Source organism: Stegodyphus dumicola, chromosome 8 (assembly GCF_044657685.1).
Source record: "Stegodyphus dumicola isolate Sdum_Otavi_A_Nest chromosome 8, ASM4465768v1".
NCBI lineage: Eukaryota > Metazoa > Arthropoda > Arachnida > Araneae > Eresidae > Stegodyphus > Stegodyphus dumicola.
Genome location: NC_140775.1, coordinates 184,254,531 through 184,278,079, shown reverse-complemented (window position 1 = coordinate 184,278,079; position 23,549 = coordinate 184,254,531).

The following is a 23,549-nucleotide window of genomic DNA, read 5'->3' as shown; positions in this document are numbered from 1 at the left end:
GGTTCTGACGGTAGAATCTTGGTGTAGAGAAAACCCAGGAAAGTATTTCGCAAACAGAACTTGGTGCCAACAGTAAAACATGGTGGAGGAGGAGTTATGGTATGGGGGTGTATGTCGTCCGCTGGAGTTGGTAATCTTGTTTTTATTGACAGTATAATGGATCAGTACAAGTATATTGACATTTTAAATCAAAATTTGAAATCTTCAGCATGAAAATTGACCCTTCATAACGATTTTAAATTCTACCAGGACAATGACCCCAAGCACACTGCTTTGAACGTTAGACTCTGGCTGCTGTATAACTGTCCTGAAATAATAAAAACACCACCATAATCTCCAGACTTAAATCCCATAGAGAATATTTGGCAAGAATTGGAATCAAGAATTCGCAAACACACCATTTCTTCAAAACAACAATCAAAATCCTTGCTTCAAGAAGAATGGGGTAAAATCACTCCAGAAATCACAAAAAAAATTAGTCGAATCCATCCGAAGAAGATTAAATCACGTTTTAAAAGTAAAAGGAAATCCAACAAAATATTAAAACATTTTAAGAAGCAAAATTTTTGATAAATATTTGATGGAAAAGTAAGTGTCCCATCACTTATGTGAGCCATTTTTGTTCCGTTCTAAACAATTGTATTTTTATTAAATTATTATTTTAATATTTTGAGAAAATGTGTGTTATGTAATAATTGTTACTAAATTTAAGTATGAAACACACCCACAAAAAATTTTACATGTTTTTAAAATTTATTTTACTACAGTTTCCTTTCGTAAAGCACAAGTGTCCCATCACTTTTGTGAGACACTGTATGTGCACGCAATAATGTATGTTTATAATATTGTTACGAAATGGATGGCTTCCCCGCAAAGCAGTTTTAGGGTTGCTATAAAATAAAAACAAAGGCATGGTTGCCACATTTGGCGAGAAATCTCCCATTTGGCGACAAAAATTGGCAATATGCCATGGACGGATGAAGAACCTTCTGGAACGAATTCTTACCGGTTTAGCCCAGAATGTTCTCGAACACAAGCCGAAAGCTTTAAAAACCCTGCTGATCCGCAGTCAGAGTGAGTATGCCTCGTCTAGAGTGCGAGTGAGTCAGTCCCTGCGGAGTCGATCGAGTTGACAGCCGGGCAGTACTTTGTAATAAGTACTAATTTATTCAAAAAGGTATTATCAGTATTGAAAAATGTAGTCCGAATAAGCAATTAAACTCAACTTCAAATCTTTACAACAACCATTTTTCTATTTATTTTTAACAATAGTAACGGTAAAGAGTAAAACTGGTAACCACCCTATTTTTACCTTCATTTGCCATCTTTACATTATCTTTTAATGCTTTAAAATATTTTTTACTATTTCTGTCTTTTTCCAAACAGGTAAACTTCTTTTTTTGCTTTGGTTCAAGCCACGTTGATCTCGCTTTTTTGCAACGAATAGGGAAAACGCAATTTTCCCCATGCTACGCGTATAGCATTTACATGACCAAAGTTAAATTCATCAATAGTTGTCAATCCTGACATTTCTAGCCTTTTTTTTTAGAAATAAACACTTCTTTTGGGCAAATATATAAATTATAACTGTTAAAAAACGTTTTTTTAAACATTTTCTCCAAAATTTAAAGGGCAAAGTTTACATTGTTTATACATTTTAAATACTTGTAACTTTTTTAAAATTAAGAATATTTGAATTCGGTTTTTTCCATACGATGTAGTTACGTATATGGAATATTACGAGAGTAAAAAATCAAATTCAATGTTTTGGTTGATTTTTAGCTGTCTACCGATCCCTTAAACATTTTCCTTTGAATGTTTTTACACTCATGTCCATAAATTAAGGATAATTCGGAGTCACGCGAAAATCGAACTCTAAAATAAATATATCACCTGTAAAATCACTACACACATCTTCAAGAATCCTATGCAAATTTCAGGAAGTAACCAGACGACACCGATGGTACGTCACAATGCCGAGGGTGTAAGAGAGTGATATATAAGGAATACAGGCAAAGAAGTAAAATTTTTCGCAGGCACATTTCAGTGCAATAACCGAATAGTTATGACACAAAGGACGCATTTGAATGATTTTTTACGTGGTAGAATTAATGGCCGTCTGGAATGTCGGCGTACCCAACTGGAAGTATCAGACGAACTTGGAATTGCCCAGAGTGTCATCTCCAGGCTTTGGAAACGATTCCAAGATGATGGTAATGTGAGTAGACGTTACAGCACAGGTCGCCCCAGAGTTACAACGCCGAATGAGGACCGGTATTTGGCAGTTACTGCCAAAAGAAACAGGCGGAGCACAGCCTCAGATCTGTCTCGTCAGCTCTCTTCAGCCACTGGTACGACAGTTTCAAGGCAGACCGTGTACAGACGCTTAGGGCAGATTGGTCTATATGCTCGTAGACCTGTCAGATGCGTTCCACTTACTGCAACTCACTGTCGCCTGCGGTTAGCCTGGAGTAGAGAGCATGCATTGTGGACACCGCAACAGTGGGCTTGTGTGATGTTTTCCGACGAGTCCAGGTTTAGCTTGCAGTCTGATTCTCGCCAGACTTTCATATGGAGAGCTCCAGGTACCCGTTACCACCAAGAAAATATCATTGAACGACACCGTTACGGTGGTGCAGAAGTGCTCGTTTGTGGTGGAATTATGCTGGGTTCCAGACCTGACCTGCATGTTCAAATTGGAACCATGACAAGCCAAATCTATCGGGACGTCATTCTGGAGCAACATGTACGTTTGTTTCGGGGCGCCATGGGCGCACAATTTGTGTTTATGGATGACAACGCCCGTCCTCACCATGCAAACACCGTAAGCAAATGCCTTCAATCGGAGGATATCACCCGTATGGACTGGCCAGCATTCTCACCGGACTTGAATCCAGTAGAGCACATGTGGGACATGCTTGGCCGACGAGTTACAGCCCGTCAACCTCCTCCTACATGTCTACCGGAACTTTGAAGAGCACTGCGTTTTGAGTGGTGTAATATCCCCCCAAGATCAGATCGATAATTTGATACTCAGCATGCCTAGGCATTGTACGGACTGTATTGCATCGTCTGGGAGACATACAATGTATTAACAATCATACCAACCATGAAATATTGGTTTTTTGTAAATAGGTTTTTTTTTTGTAATTTGCTCCAGGGAGAAAAAATCGCTAATTTTTTTAATAATATCAAACATATAGCATCTTTTTTGCTGTTCACCTTTCGTTTAATAAACAAGCTTTACAAATAATTCAAATTTGTTTTGCTTCTAACTCTTCCTTTGTCTGATTTTGCATTATCCTTAATTTATGGACATGAGTGTAATTTAATGACATTACGTTTTCAGCGGAAAGAAACGGAAAATTGGATGATATTTGACTTTATTTTTCGTATCGCTATTTCAGTTATGATAATATAACAGCTAAAACAACTAACTCCACTTTAATTTTTATTGTAAAAATACATTTTTCTGAAAGGCTAATTATTTGTATCAGTTGATTCTTCGTAAATGCTTTGAGAAATATTTTCTCTAATTTTCTTCTCACACTCATTTCCTGAAATTTTCTCATTTCCTGTATTTTCCTAAAGTCCTCTATTAGACAGTTTTATAAAGAGTTTTAGATTTTTTGCTGCAAGGCTTTGTTTACTTTATCGGTTTCTTGCACGATTAAATTCCAGGTATAAAATAAGCATAAAACTTTATAATTTATTTGTTTCAAAATGCTGTTATTTTCAACCCATTGCAATGCTTTGTCATTTAATGCCACATATTTTAATAATCGATACATATTTACAGCTGTGATTCTTTAACAGCGTTTGCTTTTGCATAACGTAACCGTGTGACCTTATAATGTTATTTGGAAAAGGATATAAGAACCTTGTACTCGTTTAGGATACAAATTAATTATAAGTTCTCTATAGAGTTCCAAGGAGTACTGTTGCGTGCGTACGGATTCGTAACAGATTGAATGTACATAGAACCGATGTCGCCAATTTTGGCGACTTTTGGCGATTTCTCGCCAAATTTGTCGACGAAATTCTTGGGGATACCTCGCCAAGTTAGCAAGATAGCCATTTACTCAATGTTAAATAGACTTGCCCCTTGCAATCTTATTTTTCTCGCAAAGCATCTTCTCTTTCAAGCATTTTATGTTACATTTTACTAAAAAAATAATACAATTTCATTAAATTTATTTACATCCATACAAAATCCGTAACAATATTAACATGTTTGAATTTAACGACAAGACATTTTTGAATAGTACATTTAAACTAACACGGTATGCATGCAGTTTTATAATTTTTTTGACAAAAAATGGCTTTGCATAAGGTTTCGCAGTCCACGCACATTGGCCCCATTATCATATCCTTTCACATTCTGAATGTCGAGATTATCCTTTTCTAACTTATAAGTAACTTAATTTACTGAACCATAAAAGTTTTCTCTTTCGTTTTTTATAAAACCTATAAAGCTTTCTTCGATAAATAAGAATTCGTCTTTTACCTACACATGTCTTATAATTTGACACAGCTGATTATAATACGAAACGTCTGGTGTACAATCAAATATCAAAGAAAAAGGTTTCGCTTTTTTCATTCTAGGAAGAGTTTTATATCGATTATGATCACCTAAGAGTAAAAGTCAGTATTTCTGGAATATAGCCTTATTAATTCAATCAAATTTAAAAGCGATCCTGCACTTACTGCCAATAGTTTCATGTGTACCTCTAGTATCACGCATCCATAATTTCAGACGAGCAAACTGTCCCAAACAATTTTTCTACCTACTTTACCATTGAAAAAATCTGATGTGTACACCACAGGACTAGTACGGAATATTAAATTATACATATTTTTTCTTGCATTTCATTTAAACTTATTGGATTGAATTAAATCTACTTCGCTGACAGCGCATAAACCACAATAGAATAAATGCATTCTTTAAAATTCACTCTAGTATTTGTTTACCATAGCGACACTCTGGCGCTAGATTCACTTAACAGTATTATATTTCGTTCATATTATAAATCATAATGCACAAAATTTATATCATTTAAAGAATTAAAGAATAGAATTATCTAATCGTTGCCACATGTTCTATTCAAATACTATAATAAAGCTAGAACGATGTATAAAAGAAATTAAGCAAGCAAAACAAAAAAGAAACAGTTTTTCACAGACGATTGAGTATTTCTCATTCAATTAATTCCGTTCTCATTTCGCGAGAAGGCAAAAATACATAAAAACTCAAAATATCTATATTAAAAATTACGAAGTAAATCTTAAACACTTATTTCCTCGAAAAATTTCCAAAAAGGATTAAGCATGATTTAATTGGCTGTAATAAATGAAGGCGTTATCTTTGTTGTTGCGAAGCTACGTTTTTCTAGGCCATCAAGAAGAGGATTAGGCTTAGCGGCACTTAAACAACTTTAAAATTGTTGATAATTCTAAAAATATTGCATACGGATTTACTAAAGGCACAAAACCCTTAACCGGAAGATAAAAAGAGCATAATTCAATCATTTTTAAAGCAAAAAATGTACAATTTACAAACATATAAGAGTAAAGAAACTGAGATCACTGAGCCGGGTAACACAGTGGATATATATATATAAATATATTTATATACGTTTGGTGCGGCCGATTGCAACCAAAATACGAGGTGCACATCTACATCTTATAGCAGTCCTATATACAAAATTTCAACGTTCTGAGGCTACTCGTTTTTGAGTTATGCGAGATACGTACGTATGTACATACGTTCGTACAGACGCCACGAAAAATTCTCTTCAGAATTTATTTTAAAGCAGTTTTATAATTTTTTTGGAGGAAAAGAGTCTTTTATTCTGTCTTTACGTACAGATATCACGCAAAAACATCGTTAAATCGCATTCGATAGCGGTGAAAATGGACATTTTCGTTGAAATATGCTGCCTGAAACTTTTCGATATTACAATACTTCATTTTTACTTCATACAAGGAAGTAAAAAGACGCACATTTTTTTTTTTTTTTTTTTCTTCAAAAAAATTGTAAGTTGTTCATTTTCAACAACAAATCAGCTAGCAGCATCAAATCCCCGTCTTCAACCGTCATCTAATAAAGAGAAAATAGTTTCCCTTTTACATCGTAACCCCAAAACGATCCGTGATGATTGGCTGTTTCATATCCTGTGACAAAGCAGAAAAGTTGTTCTCAAGATTTGTTCTTGCGAAATGTTTTGAATGTGTGATATAAGCGTAAGAGACAAATTGTGAATGATGATAACCCATACGTTAACGTGTGAACGTGATATAACCCACACGTTATTTCACCAATTTTCTTTTTATTATTCTATTGCTTCATGCAGTGAATCATCTATGAAACCACTAAATTTAGCTTTTATTTTTAGCTCAAATGGGCGTTATTAATTTCGTTATGGCATTTTGAGTTGGTTTATTATAAAAGGCTGAATCACTTTTCAGATTGTTGCCACCAAGTATCAAAGCCCTGCACTATATTTAAATAAAAAAAGATAAATGAAAAATCTGCATGAATATATGTATGTTTCTAGCATTGTGATAAAACAACTATTCCTAAAGGCATCAAATTTTAAATAACGTAGTTCTCTATGGGCATCTGGAAGTCCGAATTTGGAATTTTTTTTATTTTCTCTTTCATATTTTGAATTTTCGAAAACCTACGCGAAAGTGTTCGCATTGCTACAAACGTAAGATCAGGAAGGAATCCCGTTACTGGTGTTGGATTTGCAATGTCCTATTGTGTATAGTACCCTGTTTCGCTGAATATCACTCCACAGCAGGAATTTAAATTCTTAACTTTTATTTGTATAATATTTAATTTAATTGATTGCGTTTTTAGTTGAATATGTATGTAATATGTGCTTGTATTAACCAAATAAATAAATATTAGTAACAAAATTTTCAATTTTATAAAATAAACCTATCTTTTTCATCCAATATCTTACGAGCGCAACTTATTCTGTGATTGACTAATATACTCTTCATGGCTCGATTCTGGCGACACAAAACGGTGCGCACTCTTAAACGAGAGCGCCACAATTAACTTGTTAGTCCAATGGGGCTTTGTCCCTGAAGGACTATTGTTTTCGTTTTGCGATTTTGCGTCGGACTCATAAACGTCGGTTCACTTTTCAAACTGTTGCCACACAATGTTAGAGTCCTGCATTATATTTGAAGAAATTAAATAATGAAAAATCTGCATAAATGATTGTCTATTTCTCGCATTGTGATAAAACAATGGTACATAGAGCCATCGAATTTTGAATGACGAAATCCTACTGCGAATATGGGCATCTGAAATCCCAAATTTGGAATTTGTTTTATTATAGATTTTAAATTTTGTAAAACTTTAACGAATTTTTGATTTACAAACTCAATGCTTTAAAAGCGAGAAATGGCAACGTTATATAGAAAAAAAAATACTTTTATCTCCAGCTCGCGAGACTGTGTATATCGGAAATTCTAAAGATATGCTTAATTTAACATTATTTTGCGATATTGCTCTTGAACTGAATTTTATGGTTTAAGTGCAAAGAACATGATATTTAATAAATAAAGGTAACACTCAAAACGTTAAAAAAACGCCCCTTTGGACGTAATTTAAAATCTGAAACATTTCAGATTTTTTTTTTTAGTCCAAGGGATTTGAATCCCGAAGGACTATTAGTTTCGTTTTGGCATTTTGCGTCGGACTCATAAATGTCGGTTCACTTTTCAAACTGTTGCCACAAAATGTTAGAATCCTGAATTATATTTGAAGAAATTAAATAATGAAAAATCTGCATAAATGTATTTATATTTCTCGTATTGTGATAAAACAACGGTACATGGAGTCATCGAATTTTGAATAACGTAATCCTCCAACGAATATGAGCATGTGGAAGACCAAATTTGAAATTTGAAATTTGTTTTATGATCGATTTCCTATTTTTTAAAACTTTGACGAATTTTTGATTAACAAACTCAAGGATTTCAAAGCGAGCAATGGCAACGTTGTGCAGAAAAAACATTTTTATCTCCAGCGCGTGAGTCTCTGTATCGGAAATTCTAAAGATATGCTCGTTTTAAAACTATTTTGCGATATTGCTGTTGCACTGGATCTTATGGTTTAAGTGCGAGGAACATGATATTTAATAAAGAAAGGTAACACACAAAATGTTAAAAAACGCCCCTTTGGACGTAATTTAAAATCTGAAACATTTCAGATTTTTTTTTTTTTAGTAGTATATCCAATTTTTGAAAACTCGTTTTTGGTTTAAAAATAGTAAATTATTCTGATTAAAATACAGCAGAATTGGTTTCGTTTGGAAGAATCCGTGAAAACTGTAATAGCGATGAAGATCGTTTTGAGTAAATAAGCCAGTTGCCATGTGTTACCTTCCCATTAGAAAACTTCTTAAGAAATATTCTCTCAAAAATCTTCTGTCATGGTGTGAAGTAGATTCTCAGAAATTAGCATCTTGGCCTTCTTCCGTTGCATACTGTATTTAAAAAAATTTCACTGTGTCTGAAATTGTCGTTCATGAGGAAGGATCATAGAAATTAATCAACTTAATGGACTCTTCATCCTCCTCGTGTCCTGAAATTTCGAGGGCTTGTTTTTTTTGAGTCAAAGATGCTAAATTCTCCAATTTTAAACACACTGTCTTCTGAGCTACCTGTTAATACTCTTTTAGACTAAGTTCTTATCGAATTTTAATCGCCACATATCTCCAGTTAAGTCTTGTAACTGTACAGTACGGCTTTGACGACCTTTATTTTTTATTTTCTTCTTTTGTATTCACCACCACTGAGTTTTTTTAAACCGTCTGAGAAAAATTCAATTCTTTTATGATTTTTATTAAGAAATTATTAGCCTAAAGGGCGTTAGCCCAGAAGGTCTATTAATTTCAAAACGGTATTTTGCGTCGATTCGCTTTTCAAACTGTTGCCACCAAATATTATCCCCATGTATTATACTTAAAGAAACTAAATAATAAAGAATCTGCATGATTGCATGAATTTGTCTCGCACTATGAAGAAACAACGGTACCTAGAGGCATGCGAGTTTGAATAACTTAGTCCTCCAAAACGAACATGGGCACTCGGAAGCCTGAATCTTGAATTTCCAATTTGCTTTGTTATCTGTTGCATATTTTGTAAACTTTTAACGAATTTTTCATTAACAAACTCAATGATTTCAAAGCGAGCAATGGCAACACAGTACGAAATAAAATATTTTTATCTCCAGCGCGCGAGTCTGTCTATCGTGAATTCTAAAGATATGCTGTTTTTAAATATTTTGTGACATTGCTATTGAATTGCATTTTATGTGGTTTAATTGCAAAGAACATGCTATTTAATAAGTAAATAAATGTAACTCACAAAACGTTAATAAAACGTCCCTTTGGGCATAATATAAAATCTGAAAGATTTCGTAATTTTTATTTTATTTATTTATTTTTTTTTCTTTGTCTCTCTCTCTCTCTTTATAACAAAACTTTTTTGTCGGAAAATAAAATTCTGGGCCTTAAGTTGCTTCCAATTTGTTCATGCGGGACTGCATATAATTCGAGTTTGGCACCCTTGCTGTACAGCATCTAGCGTAGCGAATTTGTAATCGATTAATCAATAATCATTATAATCGATTATAATCAATGAATCCAGTCTTTAATATTTACAGATCAGCTAAATATTTTAACTTATCAGTTAAGTGACTTTTTTAGTTTATCAGTTTTGAGACATTTTAGTTACAGATTTTTTTTTTTTTTTTTTAGCTTATCGATTTTTAACGATTAGATTTTTCCCACTGAAATTATCGATTAGATTTTTCCCACTGAAGAAACACTTGAGCTTGAGAAAAAAATATAGGTCAGCTTATTCTGATTTAAATATGCCAATAAATCGCCTGGAAGTAATACTTTTTTACAACCTCCTGATATCTCTACAATATAAGCATGATTTTAATATTAAAAGTGCTTTAATTACGCTTCGTATTTTTTATCGTTAAATTTAATCCACCTCTTCAGTTAATGCAGGGAACTTAAGTGAGTTGAATATCGGGAAAATGATAAGTGTTTATTACTAATTTTTGCTCGCATCAGTGAGCAAGTTTCCCATCCTCATTCTAACTGATTTCGATGTTTTAATTTATATAAATATATATGTGTGTGTGTAAGAAAGAGAGATAATTCTGAGTGGAAGGCTAGAAAATTAGAAGATAGCAACGTAGATCTAGAAAATAGCCGTTAACTAAGGAGATGCTCATCTGCGACATAGTTATTCGGAGAGATCCCCCAATGCGTAGACTCACCAAAGAAATAAGGACAAAAAGAACATCTACATGTTATAGCAGTCCTATATACAAAATTTCAACGTTCTGAGGCTACTCGTTTTTGAGTTATGCGAGATACGTACGTACATACATACGTTCGTACAGACGCCACGAAAAATTCTCTTCAGAATTCATTTTAAAGCATTTTTATAATTTTTTTGGAGGAAAAGAGTGTTTTATTCTCTCCTTACGTACATATATCACGGAAATACATTGTTAAATTGCATTTGAAAGAGGTCAAAATGGTATACTTTCGTTGAAATATGCTGCCTGAAACTTTTCGCGATTACAATACTTCCTTTTACTTCGTACAAGGAAGTAAAAAGCATTTCGTTCAATAAATTATTTAACCATTTTCCATTTAAATACAATTAGAATGATGAATACTACACATTCCTCAATTTAATCTGTTCATTTTTATAATTATTTATACGAGATGTCTATTTATTAACGCTTTTCAGGAAAATGTCGTATGTTGCGAAATGAACGTAATATTTTCTGATTTGGTGATGTACTGCTTACAAAATAATAAGGAAAAAGTTGATTTATAAATTTCTATTTTATTCCAAAACTTTTTTCCGGGAGCCTGAAAATTTAAATCATCAATTTTTACCTTAACATAGTAAATAAGGAGCATTTTAGAATATGGAAAGTTTCAGTGCACTGTCCTTGTTATGAATGTTTCTTTTCAAATGCTTGATTCGAAACATGAAAATAAATATTTTTTTTATTTCAAGCCTTAAATTAGGGTGGCAACAATTTGAAATGTTATTCGCCGTTTATTGTTTTCAACGCAAAATGCCAAAACGAAATTAATAGTCCTTCAGTGCAAACTGCTCCTTTGGACTAAAAATTACTATCACGCCGCGGTTTAAAGCAATGGCGTCATAAACTATTTTGGGCGTAACATTTGGCATTTCTGTTTGACTACAAAGAGGGTTTTGTTTGTAAACGTATTTATAAACGCTTTAGTTAAGTAATTATAAGGTTTTATTTTCCTGCCTTGGACATTTTGGATCTGTTCGCTAAAGAACGCGCCAAACAATTTTCTCCATAAAGATATATTTACCAGTTTTATATTTTCAACAGGAGATATTCTTTCATAATCGAGTATTGTGACTAATCTCACTTGTCTGACTTCATTAGAACAAAGCCACGAATTTCATCTTGGCAAGGCGTACGATTTCGCCGGTCGTTGACAAGAGCCTTGGACACCAGATAGATGACAGTTCGATATTGCGTAGTTCCACCCCAATTTTGAGGGAGAGCACCTTGGGCTGTGTGTCTACGGTCCAAAAATGTTTTTAATCATAATATTTACTTTTATATAGTTATAAGAGAACAAGGCATATGTTTAAAAGAGATACGAATAACTCATTTAATTTAACCCTCGTTAATAAGCGACGCTTTCATTTTTCGGTAGAAAATTCATAGGTGCGTGTTATCTTAACAGCGGAAAACATTATTCACCAAACGACATATTAAGTGTCCCCGAACACGTCTTCCATAATGGGGGGGGGAGGGGAATCTCTATTGTGGAACCGCCGCAAACCACATGTTGCATCTCACATTTTGTGACGCAGGGAAAAGTACAGCAGGGTATTTTGTGTAAGCAGGGTTTTGGAACAGGGCCTGTTCCAAAAAGATGAGATAATTTGTTGATGTCATACATGATGGCAACCAGTAAGACCTGAGTAGCCTGTGGACGAGCAAACCGGCCCAAACATTGTGAACAGCCATCGTGACCAGCACCACTTTGCGGCGTACGATGAGGTTTGTGGCCATGGATTGCTATACAATTCTCAGTAATTTTGACCTCCTTTACCTGCCCTTCAAGTTTGTACCAGTATCCACTGGACACCCTGTATATCTAAAATCATGGCATTCATTTGTCTTCCTTTCCTCACGTTTCAGCGTTTCCGAGTTTGTATTTTTGAAAACTTTTACAAGAAGCATATCCTTGAAATATTCCTTGTCTTAAATCTTCCTTGTCTTAAATCTTCCTTGTCTTAAATATCCTTGTCTTAAATATTCCTCAAAGCATATAGAATTTGAAACCTCCTTTTTTATTTCTTTGAAACTGAAAAAATTAATTCACTCAATTATAAACAACAGAATGACTCCAATCGTTGTATCTTAAGCCGCATATTTACAATCCGGTCGACAAAATATCAGGTGGTATTGTACAGACATTATGTATTTTTTGGAAGCAGGCAAGATGAAAATTATGCGACGCCTTGGCGCAAATCGAACCGAAGACTTCTCAATTACGCGCTGAGCATGCAGATTACTACACCACGAAGGCTCGCTAAGAAGGCGGTAGAAATACCTTATGTACTCTTCCTTATAAAGGGCGACTATGGTTTTTTAGGGGACCCAATCGCCAAATCCTGGTGTGGAGAATCATCATCCAACATACTTTTAATTCGGGCGCTACTGTAGAGGCATTAGGTTATTTCGAGGCCGGAAAGATGAAAAATATGCAATGCCTTCGCCGGGAATCGAACCACGGACCTCTGGAATACGCGCCCAGCGTGCAGACCACCACACCACGAAGGCACATCAAGAAGGCGGGAGAAATGCCTTATTAACCTGTTTTTAGCCCAAAAGGCGTTAGCCCAGAAGGGCTATTAATTTTATTTTGGCATTTTGCGTCGATTCACTTTCTGTATTGATTCACTTTTCAGACTGTTGCCATCAAATATTATCGCCCTGTGTTATATTTAAAGTAGTTAAATAATGAAGAATCTGCATAAATGTATGCATGTTTCTCGCATTGGGATAAAACAATGCAACACAGAGCCATCCAATTTTGAATACCGTAATCTTCCGCCGAATATGGGCATCTGGAAACCCAAATGTGGAATTTGGAATGTTTTATTATCGATTTCATATTGTTACGTTTTCCCTTTTCTGACACTAGTTGTTGTGTTATTTTCTTCGTTCACGTTCGGACAGGGTTCGTGGATTTGGAATGAATAACGACCACACTTGATGAAGTATCGAAACACACTTTATTTAGCCAATGTTAATCAGGACAGCTCTAATAACACTTTTTACAGTCGTCGGAGATCTACTATAAACACGTTGGAACAATCAGTGACACAGCCTTCAGGTTATCAGGCTATCGCGGTGAAGACAGCTTCACTGCAAAGCAGTACAGCTCCAAATTCTGCTTGGTTGTTCTCGGAACTCCACGTACTCTCGAGACTCTCCACGCGATGCACTCGACGATACACAAGAGTATAGATATCGACTCAGCCCAGTCTAAGACAAAACTCGACGATGCACTAAAAGACTCTCTCGATGCACTCGACGACCACCTCGGCGCTAGACTTCGAGACACTCGCTCAGTGACTGACTATCAGCTCGCTAGACGAGGCACACACACTAACTGACTGCGGACCAGCAGGGTTTATATAGCTTTCGGCTTGTGTTAGGGAACATTCTGGGCTAAACCGATAAGAATTCGTTCCAGAAGGTTCTCCAACCGTCCATGGTTTATCGCCAAATGGGCGATTTCTCGCCAAATGTGGCAATCCTGACCTCTTTGCCATTTTACGGCAACCCTAAAACTGCTTTGCGGGGAAGCCATCTTACCGCGCCTGTACATTTCGTAACACTATTTGTAACATTTTAACGAAATTTTGATTAATAAACTCAGCCATTTCAAAGCGAGCAGTGGCAACATTGCACGGAAAAAGAAAACATTTTCATCTCTAGCGAGCGAGATTGTGTATCGGTAAATCTGAAGACAGGCTCATTTTAAAATTATTTTGCGATATTGCTGTTGAATTGAATTCTATGATTTAAGTGCGAAGAACATGATATTTAATAAATAAAGATAACACACAAACCGTTAAAAAAGCCCTTTTGGGAGTATTATAAAATATGAAAAACTTTTAGTTTTTTTTATTAAAGTTTTATTATTCAACGTAAGTTTCTTCACACTTACGCCGTATACAGTTAAAAAAATTTAAAATTAAAAGGTGCATAGCAGCATATGCATTAGAATTCCCGGTGGAATGTCAAGTGCTGGCATAACATTTTATACTTTTTTTTCCAGTTTATCATATCAATATTCAGTTTCCTTAGTAAGATGGGTAACATTTTTTTTTATCTTTTCATTATTAACTTTATGTGTTTACTTTATTTATTCAATATAACGCTCTTCGCCCTTCCGCCACATAACATTCAATAGCAAAATCGCAAAATATTTAGAAATAGCATATCTTTAGATTTCCCGATAGAGTGTCACAGGTTACCATCCGCATTTTATATTTTTTCTGTTATTTATTTAAAATATAGTCGCTGTCGCGGTGAGCCGCTTAAAGTGGTTATCATAAAAATAAAAAAAGAAAAAGCATAGAATGATTTTAATGAGTCTAGCTAGCGTTATTACATGAAAATATCGAACATTTCTAATTACACATCTCATGGTTTTAATACGTATCTACTTAAATCAATCACATTATAAGCAGAAAAAAAATATTCTTAAGAACTATGTTTATTGCTTTTAAATAGCTTGGTTGATAACTTAATAAATTTTCAGATTAAATTTGAAAGTCTCTTAGGCTTTAATAAGAGGTAACACGCTGTCGAGTGGAAGATAAAAGTATTTTATTTCCGGCCGCGGCGATACATTGCTTTAACACTGAGCCGAGTTTTTAATTAAAACTGAAAGGTACATTACATTTCCTCTTACATTTTTCCGAATGGTATCAGTCTCACGCGCTGGAGATTTTTTTTTCCCCTTTTCGAATATCGTCGCAACTGCTCGCTTTCAAATCGTTGAGTTTGTTAATAAAAAATTCATTTAAGTTTTACCAAATATGAAATAAATAATAAAAAATTTAAAAATAAGCGAAAAACATATGTATTTCAAACTTTTTTATTAACATATTGAGCTATCACTTGGCTGCTTGCTTTGAAATCTAAGATAAGATATTGTTGCGTGCGTACCGGTTCGTTCGGAATTGAATGCACAAGTCCTATGAAAAATGAACAAAATTTATTATTATCACAACAAAAATGTTTAAATTTCTTCAGATATTCGTGCAATATTACAATATCTGGTACTTTTCCGTTTCGCCGTCACAAATCTCGCCAAGCAGACTTTATTGGCGACAACATACAGTATACACATAAAAAATATTAAAAAAATGTTAGGTCTAAGAATTCTTTTCTTGAAGGCATAAATATTTTAATATCGCTTAAAATTTTATAAAAAGCCAATAAATAAAGACAATAAATTTGTAAAAGGACATTAATTTAAGAATTTGCTATGCTTTCATGGTTCAGCATCCTGATTCGCCGGTTCCTATCACGTGACCCCAAGCGATCTCATCTCACGGAAACTACTCTACAAAAATCTAATGCTCTCAGTAATTATCTACATTAATTTCAAGTTAAATCTTAATTTGGAACACAAGTTTAAATGCAAGAAATATTTCAATTCGTACGAATAGCTTACTCAGAAATTATGTAAAACTGCAGTGCTTTTATTCGCTAATGTATCCTTATTAGAATTGATGAATTTAACCCTTGACTTTACCTTTTTAGCTTTAGTGTAGAATTGGGTGTCCCTTCGATTGGCGACATTTAAAAAAAATTTGGCGATGAAAACCTCACTTCTGAAGTTAAACGATAGTTTTAACTTTGTTTTAGCTTCCCGATTTTATTTAAATGAAAATAGATTGATGTGTACATGGACATATTTAAGGCAGTGCGCAATGCCTAGTTTGTGCAATTCTAGGATGTTTTTTTAAGTAAAAACAGATCGATGTGTACATGGACACAGATCTTTTGCAATTCTTCGACTTCTTATTTTGGTTTTGCGTAGCGGCCGTCCTGAAACTGTGACTTCATGGCTCCGATCTTGGCGTCAAAAAAGAATCGCCAATAAACAAGGGACACCCAATTGTAAACTTTTACCACCTTTTCTATATTTTCGGCTTCGGGTAAGCGCTGTGATTGCATCCTAATTGACTTAATTACCGAAAATGGCCTTAGACATAAAACTGAACTATCTGATAAAAATTCTATGTAATTATATGCCAGTATTGAAAGAAACAATCAGTCCGATAAGAAAAAGCTGCGATTTGTTTTGAAAATGAAGCGTAAAAGGTTACCAGCGAGAATATTCCGTTTCGCATCAGTTGTACCATTATTGGCGACTTTATCGCTTGCGCTTGCAAAACGGAAAAGTACCCAATATCTCACAGTAGTTATCTTTAAAACTACTCAAACTTTCAAGAGAAACATAATTCAAAACAGCTAGATAAAGCTAATCCGCGAATTCGCTACAGTCAACAAGAGCAGTTTTCTAAAACTCTTAAAACAACAAAATTACTAAATAGTAACGAGTTGAGAGGTTTTCATGCCGCTCACATAAGCTTTTTAAATGCGCGAGAACGTTCTGGTATTTTCTCGAAATGAAAAAGAGATATTTATTTATTAAATGTTAAATGCATACGCTCTTGTATTTTTAATTTTTCGGGCATAGCTTTCTCATAATATTCGCCACGCGCTGCACTGCACGGGAAGTAAAACAATTTTATTTATAATTCTACTAACATTAGCTATTTAAATACCAAATCCATAACAATATCTTTTATTTTAAATTAAAAACATATAAGTACTTAATAAAAATGAGAAAAATATGAAAGCTTTCAGATTTTACATTACGCCCAAAGGACCATTTTTTTTTAACCTTTTGTGTTTTTCTTTATGTATTAAATGTTGTTTGCACATAACCTGTAAAATTCAAATAAAATTCAAATAATCTTATTATTTATTTAAACTATCATTATCGCAAAATAATTTTAAAATGAGCGTATCTAGAATTCCGGATACAGCCTTGCGCGCTGGAGATAATTTTTTTTTTTTTTTTTTTCCGTAGAGTGTTGCCATTGCTCGCTTTGAAATCGTTGAGTTTATTAATTCGTTGATGTGTTACAAAATATGAAATCGATAATAAAACAAATTCCATATTCCAAATTAGGCGCTTGTATATGCTCATATTCGGTGGAAGATTACGTTCTTCAAAATTAGATGGCTCTAGGTACCGTTTTATCACAATGCGAGAAACATGCATACATTTATGCAGATTCTTCATTCTTTAATTTCTTTAAATATAACACAGGGCGATAATATTTTTGGCAACAATATGAAAAGTGAACCGACATTTAAAGTTTTCAACGCAAAATTCCGAAGCGAAATTAATAGCCCTATGGGCTAAAAATCTGAAAGCCTTCAGATGTTACATTGTGCCCAAAAGGGCAGTTCAACAGCAATATCGCAAAATAATTTTAAAATGAGCTTAACTTTAGAATTCACAATGTTAAAATGTAATCGAATGTTGCGTTTAACTTTGAGCTTTAAGAAAAGCATTTCTTTAATAAAATGAAACAATTTTTAACCAAAAAAGTTATTAAAAAAATCTGAAAGGTTTCAGATTTTAAATTACATCCAAAGGGGAGTTTATTTAACGTTTTGTGTGTTACCTTTATTTATTAAATATCATGCTCTTTGCACTTAAACCATAAAATTCGGTTCAATAGCAATGTCGCAAAATACTTTTGAAATGAGCCTATGTTTATAATTTCCGATACACTGTCTCGCGCGCTGGATATAAAAATGTTTTATTCCGTACTGTGTTGCCATGGCTCGCTTTGAAATCGTTGAGTTTGTAAATCAAAACTTCGTTAAGGGGTGTTGGAACCCCAAAATCTTCGAAAAATTGTGATTTCGGATTTTTGCATTTTCAAATTCTCTACACTTTTATCTTTATAAAAATACCATTCTTTAATCTCTATGAAAATTAGAACTGTAAAAAAAATCTAGTTTTAATTTGTCATCTACTGCTTTGATCAATGAGGATTTTTACATAAAAACGCGTTTTTCTCCAAACGTGATTTTTTTAAACTCGATGTCCCTTTTCTCAGGAACTACTGCTCACAGGTATCTAAACTTTTTATGGCTTATTTATTAGGTTCCCCAATATTTACTGAAATGAGCTTTTTGTAAACTTAGAAAAAAAAATTTTTTTATTTTTGTGTGTGAGAAAAGTGCTAAATTTTACTATGCCTAACAAAATATTCTGTAATTTACTCTAAAATTGAAAATGCTTCAAAAGCTCACTTCAGTATAATCAGGTAGCTATACTTTAATTACAGAAAAAATTTCAAGCTTGTATCTACAGCAGATTTTGAGAAAAGGTACATTGAAAATGGCCAATTTAACATTGTCGGTATAGGGGTTTCTGATACCCCTTAAAGTTTTACAAAATATGAAATCGCTAATAAAACAAATTCCAAATTTGGGCTGGTTATTCAAAATTTGATAGCTCTAGGTACCGTTGTTTTATTACAATGCGAGATACATACATACAATTATGCAGATTCCTCATTATTTAATTTCTTTAAATATAATACAGGCTCTAATATTTGGTGGCAACAATTTGAAAAGTGAACCGACATTTCAACTCAAAATACCAAACTGAAATTAATAGTCCTTCTAGGGAAATAGTCCCCTTGGACTAACAAATTCGAAATTCAAATTTCATTCCTTCAGATGCATATGTTCAAGTAGAGGACTATGCTATTCAGCATTTGATGGTTCTAGATGCCGTCGTTTTTTCTCAGTGCCAGGAATATACATACATGTATGCAGATTCTTTATTGTTTAATTTCTTGAAAAGTAATACAAGGCAATAATATTGGGTGGCAAACATTTGAAAAGTGATACGCCATTTGCAGTAAGCCATAGCAAAATCGTATTTCGAGACTATAGTCTCGTTTGGACTTTAAAAAAGGCAAGTCATTCATTCTTGTGATGCTATTTACAAAGGTCTAAATGTGTTAAATCCTCTGCAAGAAATTGCGTCACTTTCCATGCTCAGTGAAAACTTATTATGGCGAAGTAGAAGCAGTAAGAGCTTTAAACTAATAAGAGACAACCCTTAATGCCTACAATTAGCTATGAAGCCTGTTTCGCAATTTCAGGATTTCCTCCGATTGACCTTCATGTTTTAAATGACAAAAAGTTTAAAGATACCATCAGCAAATTTATGTTCGATACCAAGATGTTGTTTGAAGATCTTCCTCACCCTGCCAATCGTTTGCCAATTCAAACTATCATTTATGACAATTCTGTTGATGATAATTTCCCTGTTGTGTGTTATACAGATGGCAGTAAAATTAATAATCGAGTTGGATTAGCTTATGTCGTTTTCCATCATGGTTCTGAACTGGAATACAAACTCTTTAGAATTCCCAATGAATGCAGTGTTTTCCAAGCCGAATTACTGTGCATTGGTGAGTCAATTAAGTGGATATCTAACAACTGTTCGCTAAGTGCTAAATTTCTTATTCGCACTGATTCTCCTTCATCCTTATATTCTCTTAGGAATATCTTCTCATATAATAAATTAATAGTCACTTCCCATGCTCTTCTTAAAGACCTTAATAATAAAGGTGTTGATGTTATCGTTTCTCATGTACGTGGCCACACTGGCAATCTAGGAAAGGGCTGATTGGTTGGCTAAAACAAGCTACACATCTTCAAGTAATTACTCCAATGATACTTCCCAAGTCATTTTACAAGAGCAAAAGTAGGGATGATACAATACTCGAGTGGAATGAACTATACAGGAATTCTACTACTGCCTCTTTGACTAAACTTTATTTCCCTTCCATTCCTCACAGATTGAATAATAAACACTTTTTTTTTTTTTTTTTTTTCAATTTTGAAGTTACTCAATTTCTAACTGGACATGGTAAATTCAATTAATATCTGAAGAGATTTAGATTATCTAGTACAGACTTGTGTTCATGCAGTTTCAGGGGAGTGCAAAATGTCGAACATTTGTTGTTCTATTGTTCGAAGTTCAAGGAAGGACAAAAGGAACTCATTTCTAGGTTATACTCTGTGAATATTACATTTCCTCCCCCTCTTCACGTATTTGTCCAACATAAAATGGCTTTCTCTTTCTTCTGTAAATCTATCTCTTACGTGTCATCTGTGAATTTGTAAGTTTATTTTATTTTGTGTTGTGTTGTTGTATTTGTTTGTTTTTTCTTACTTATCTCTGTAAGTCTTATGTAATACTATGTGGTGCACAAGGATTTAAAATTTTCAATTAAAAAAAAACCCTTAATGTCAATAGTATGATATTTTCTATGGAAGTTTACAAGTTCTATGGATATCCATATCCATAAAGATTGTTACAACTTTTTTGTGAAAGTCTATAGAACTCGTCATACAAAGTGCAAATTGGCTTCATAATGCTACTTTGAATAAACAATTTTAACATTGGAAAATAATATAGCACTACTGTGAAACTTCACCTCTTTGAGGATAAATTCAGTGTTACTATTTTTTTTCTTTGGAAGTATTATAATGATATTTCAACGAAACTATCCATTTTGACTGCTGTCGAATGCAGTTCAACGATGTTTTTGAGTGACATTTGTAGTTAATGACAGAATAAAGGACTCTTTCTCCCCAAACGACTGTAAAATGGATTTAAAATGGATTCAGAAGACATTTATGCTTAACGTCTGTACGTACGCACGTATGTATGTATCTCGCATAACTGAAAAACGAATACCCTTAGAACGTTGAAATTTTGTGTATAGGACTGCTATAATATGTAGCTGTACACATTCCGTTTTGGTTATAATCAGCCGCACCATATATATGTGTAATAATAAAATTCCATAATCAAGAATACACTTAAAATTCTAACTGTATGTTCTTTTCATTTTTAATGGCGACGTTCTCTTATTTGAAAGTACGTGGTATTAAATCCACAGCCCCGTAGTCAAGTTGTTTTTCCCGTCTTTTCTACACGTACAGTTATAGAATGTTCTGGAAATATTTAAAGCGAAGTGGATTGGCTAACGAGGCTGACGTCATTTCTTGGAAGCTCCGCCTTTCCAGAGGCTATAAAAGGACTCGCAAGAGGAATATCGGGGCTTTTTCTTAAATGTCACGATGCAGTAAACTTCATACAAAAAGTTATTAGTAATTCTTTTTATTTACTCCGGATATCTGATTTTGGAACTGTTATTTCTACTGAATAATAATAAATGGATCCTGTTTTATTTTAAACTTATCGTCTAATAATTTAAGCTACGACTAAAGCTGGTACATCACATATATATATATATATATATATCCGCTTCGTTACTCGGCTCGATGAACTCAGTTTTTTGTATTGTTATAAGTTGGTAAATTGTGCATTTTTTGCTTTAAGAATTAATCAAGTATAATGTTCTTATGTTCTGGATAAGATTTTTATGTCTTTAGTTAACCAGCATGCAATAGTTGTAGAATTATCGACAATTTAAAAGTTGTTTAGCTCTTTGAAGGGCGGTGTTTACCTACAGTACCACCGTTTCTATTGAACGTCTTACTCACTCGTGTGAGTGGTTTTCAAGACTGACCGTTTCTGAAATTCCCTTGTCGCTCACTATATAGTAATAAAGAAACATATCCAATCAAGATACATAAGCCAGTAGTTGATACAGTAATTTGTCTTCAAGAAAATAAGCATCAGCCATCGAAGACAACATCACGACGATCTGCACTCTGCAGCACCAAGGAAAAGCCCGTAAGAACAATGTGAGAATTCAGCACATGCAAAGTTGCACTCTGCTTGAAAAAGAAAAACTGTTTCCAGGAGTACCATAGAGACTGATTTGTAGGGATGTATTCTGTGGGCGGTGGTCACCGACACTAACCACCAGAAGGGGTCATTTTTTTCACGCGTCTTGGACAAAATATGTATAATTGTCGCAAATAATTTCATTATTACCTGATATACTAAATAAAACAAAAGTTTTGCTGAAAAAGTTAATTGCTTTTTTTTGCCCCTCAAAGAGCTGAGTGCGGCTAAGCCTAATGGAGCAGCCATATTTGTTTACATTTGAAGCTTAGAAGAATAGTGAATTAAGTCAGCTTCTGCAAATTCAGTTTCTTTTCGCCGAGTGGAACCAAAAGTTAAACTTTCAGTTTTATCCACCGAAAAATCTGCCTTCTTGCCGGCTGGCCGAATTGCTTGTTTTTGCGTCCAAATACAAATTTTAATTGTAAATTTTTGTTTGTTTGTTTTAACCGTATTTGCTGTTTTATATTTTTCCATATTGTTCAATTTTTTAGTCCAAAGGGTTTTGAATCCCCGAACGACTATTACTTTCGTTTTGGCATTTTGCGTCGGACTCCTATAAATGTCAATTCACTTTTCAAACTGTTGCCACAAAATGTTAGAGTCCTGCATTATATTTGAAGAAATTAAATAATGAAAAATCTGCATAAATGTATGTATATTTCTCGCATTGTGATAAAACAACGGTACCTAGAGCCATCCAATTTTGAATGACGTCATCCTACTGCGAATATGGGTATCTGCAATCCCAAATTTGAAATTTGGAATTTGTTTTAATATCGATTTCATATTTTGTAAAACTTTAACAAATTTTTGAGTAATAAACTCAGCGATTTAAAAGCCAGCAATGGCAATACTCTACGGGGAAGGGGAACCTTTTTATCTCTAGCGCGTCGAACTGTATATCCGAAATTCTAAAGATAAGCTCATTTTAAAAATATTTTCATTGCTCTTGAACTGAATTTTATGGTTTAAGTGCAAAGAACAGGATATTTAATAAGTAAAAGTAACTCACAAAATGTTAAAAAAACGCCCCTTTGGACGTAATTTAAAATCTGAAACATTTTTTTTTTTTTTTTTTTTTATTTTGATTTTTTTTGTGTATCTGTGCCTTGCCGCGAAGTGAGAACTGAATTAACTGAATGAGAAATATATCTCCAACTAAATTCGAGGAAATAAATTTAAATGAAATGCAGAAAAAAATTGTGTAAATTTTAATAGGCCTTACAAGGAAGTCTTGTCGTGTCCGTTTCTATAGTTTTTTAGCTGTATTGTTTATAACAAACACAGGTAAACCAGAATTTCTCCACTTAATATACACGTATAGTCTTACTGCACTAATGGTGTAGTTTTCCAGTTCTGAGAGGAAACATCTCGAGGACAGACAAAAGGTCTCCCACACTTCTTTTTTGTACCCGCAGTCTGTCAAGAGAACTTTTGACTCGCCATATATTTTAAGTACTCCCTTGCCGTATACATAATACAGGCTTACAAACATTTATGCCATTCGCCTGGATTCGAACCCGGCACCAGCGGTGC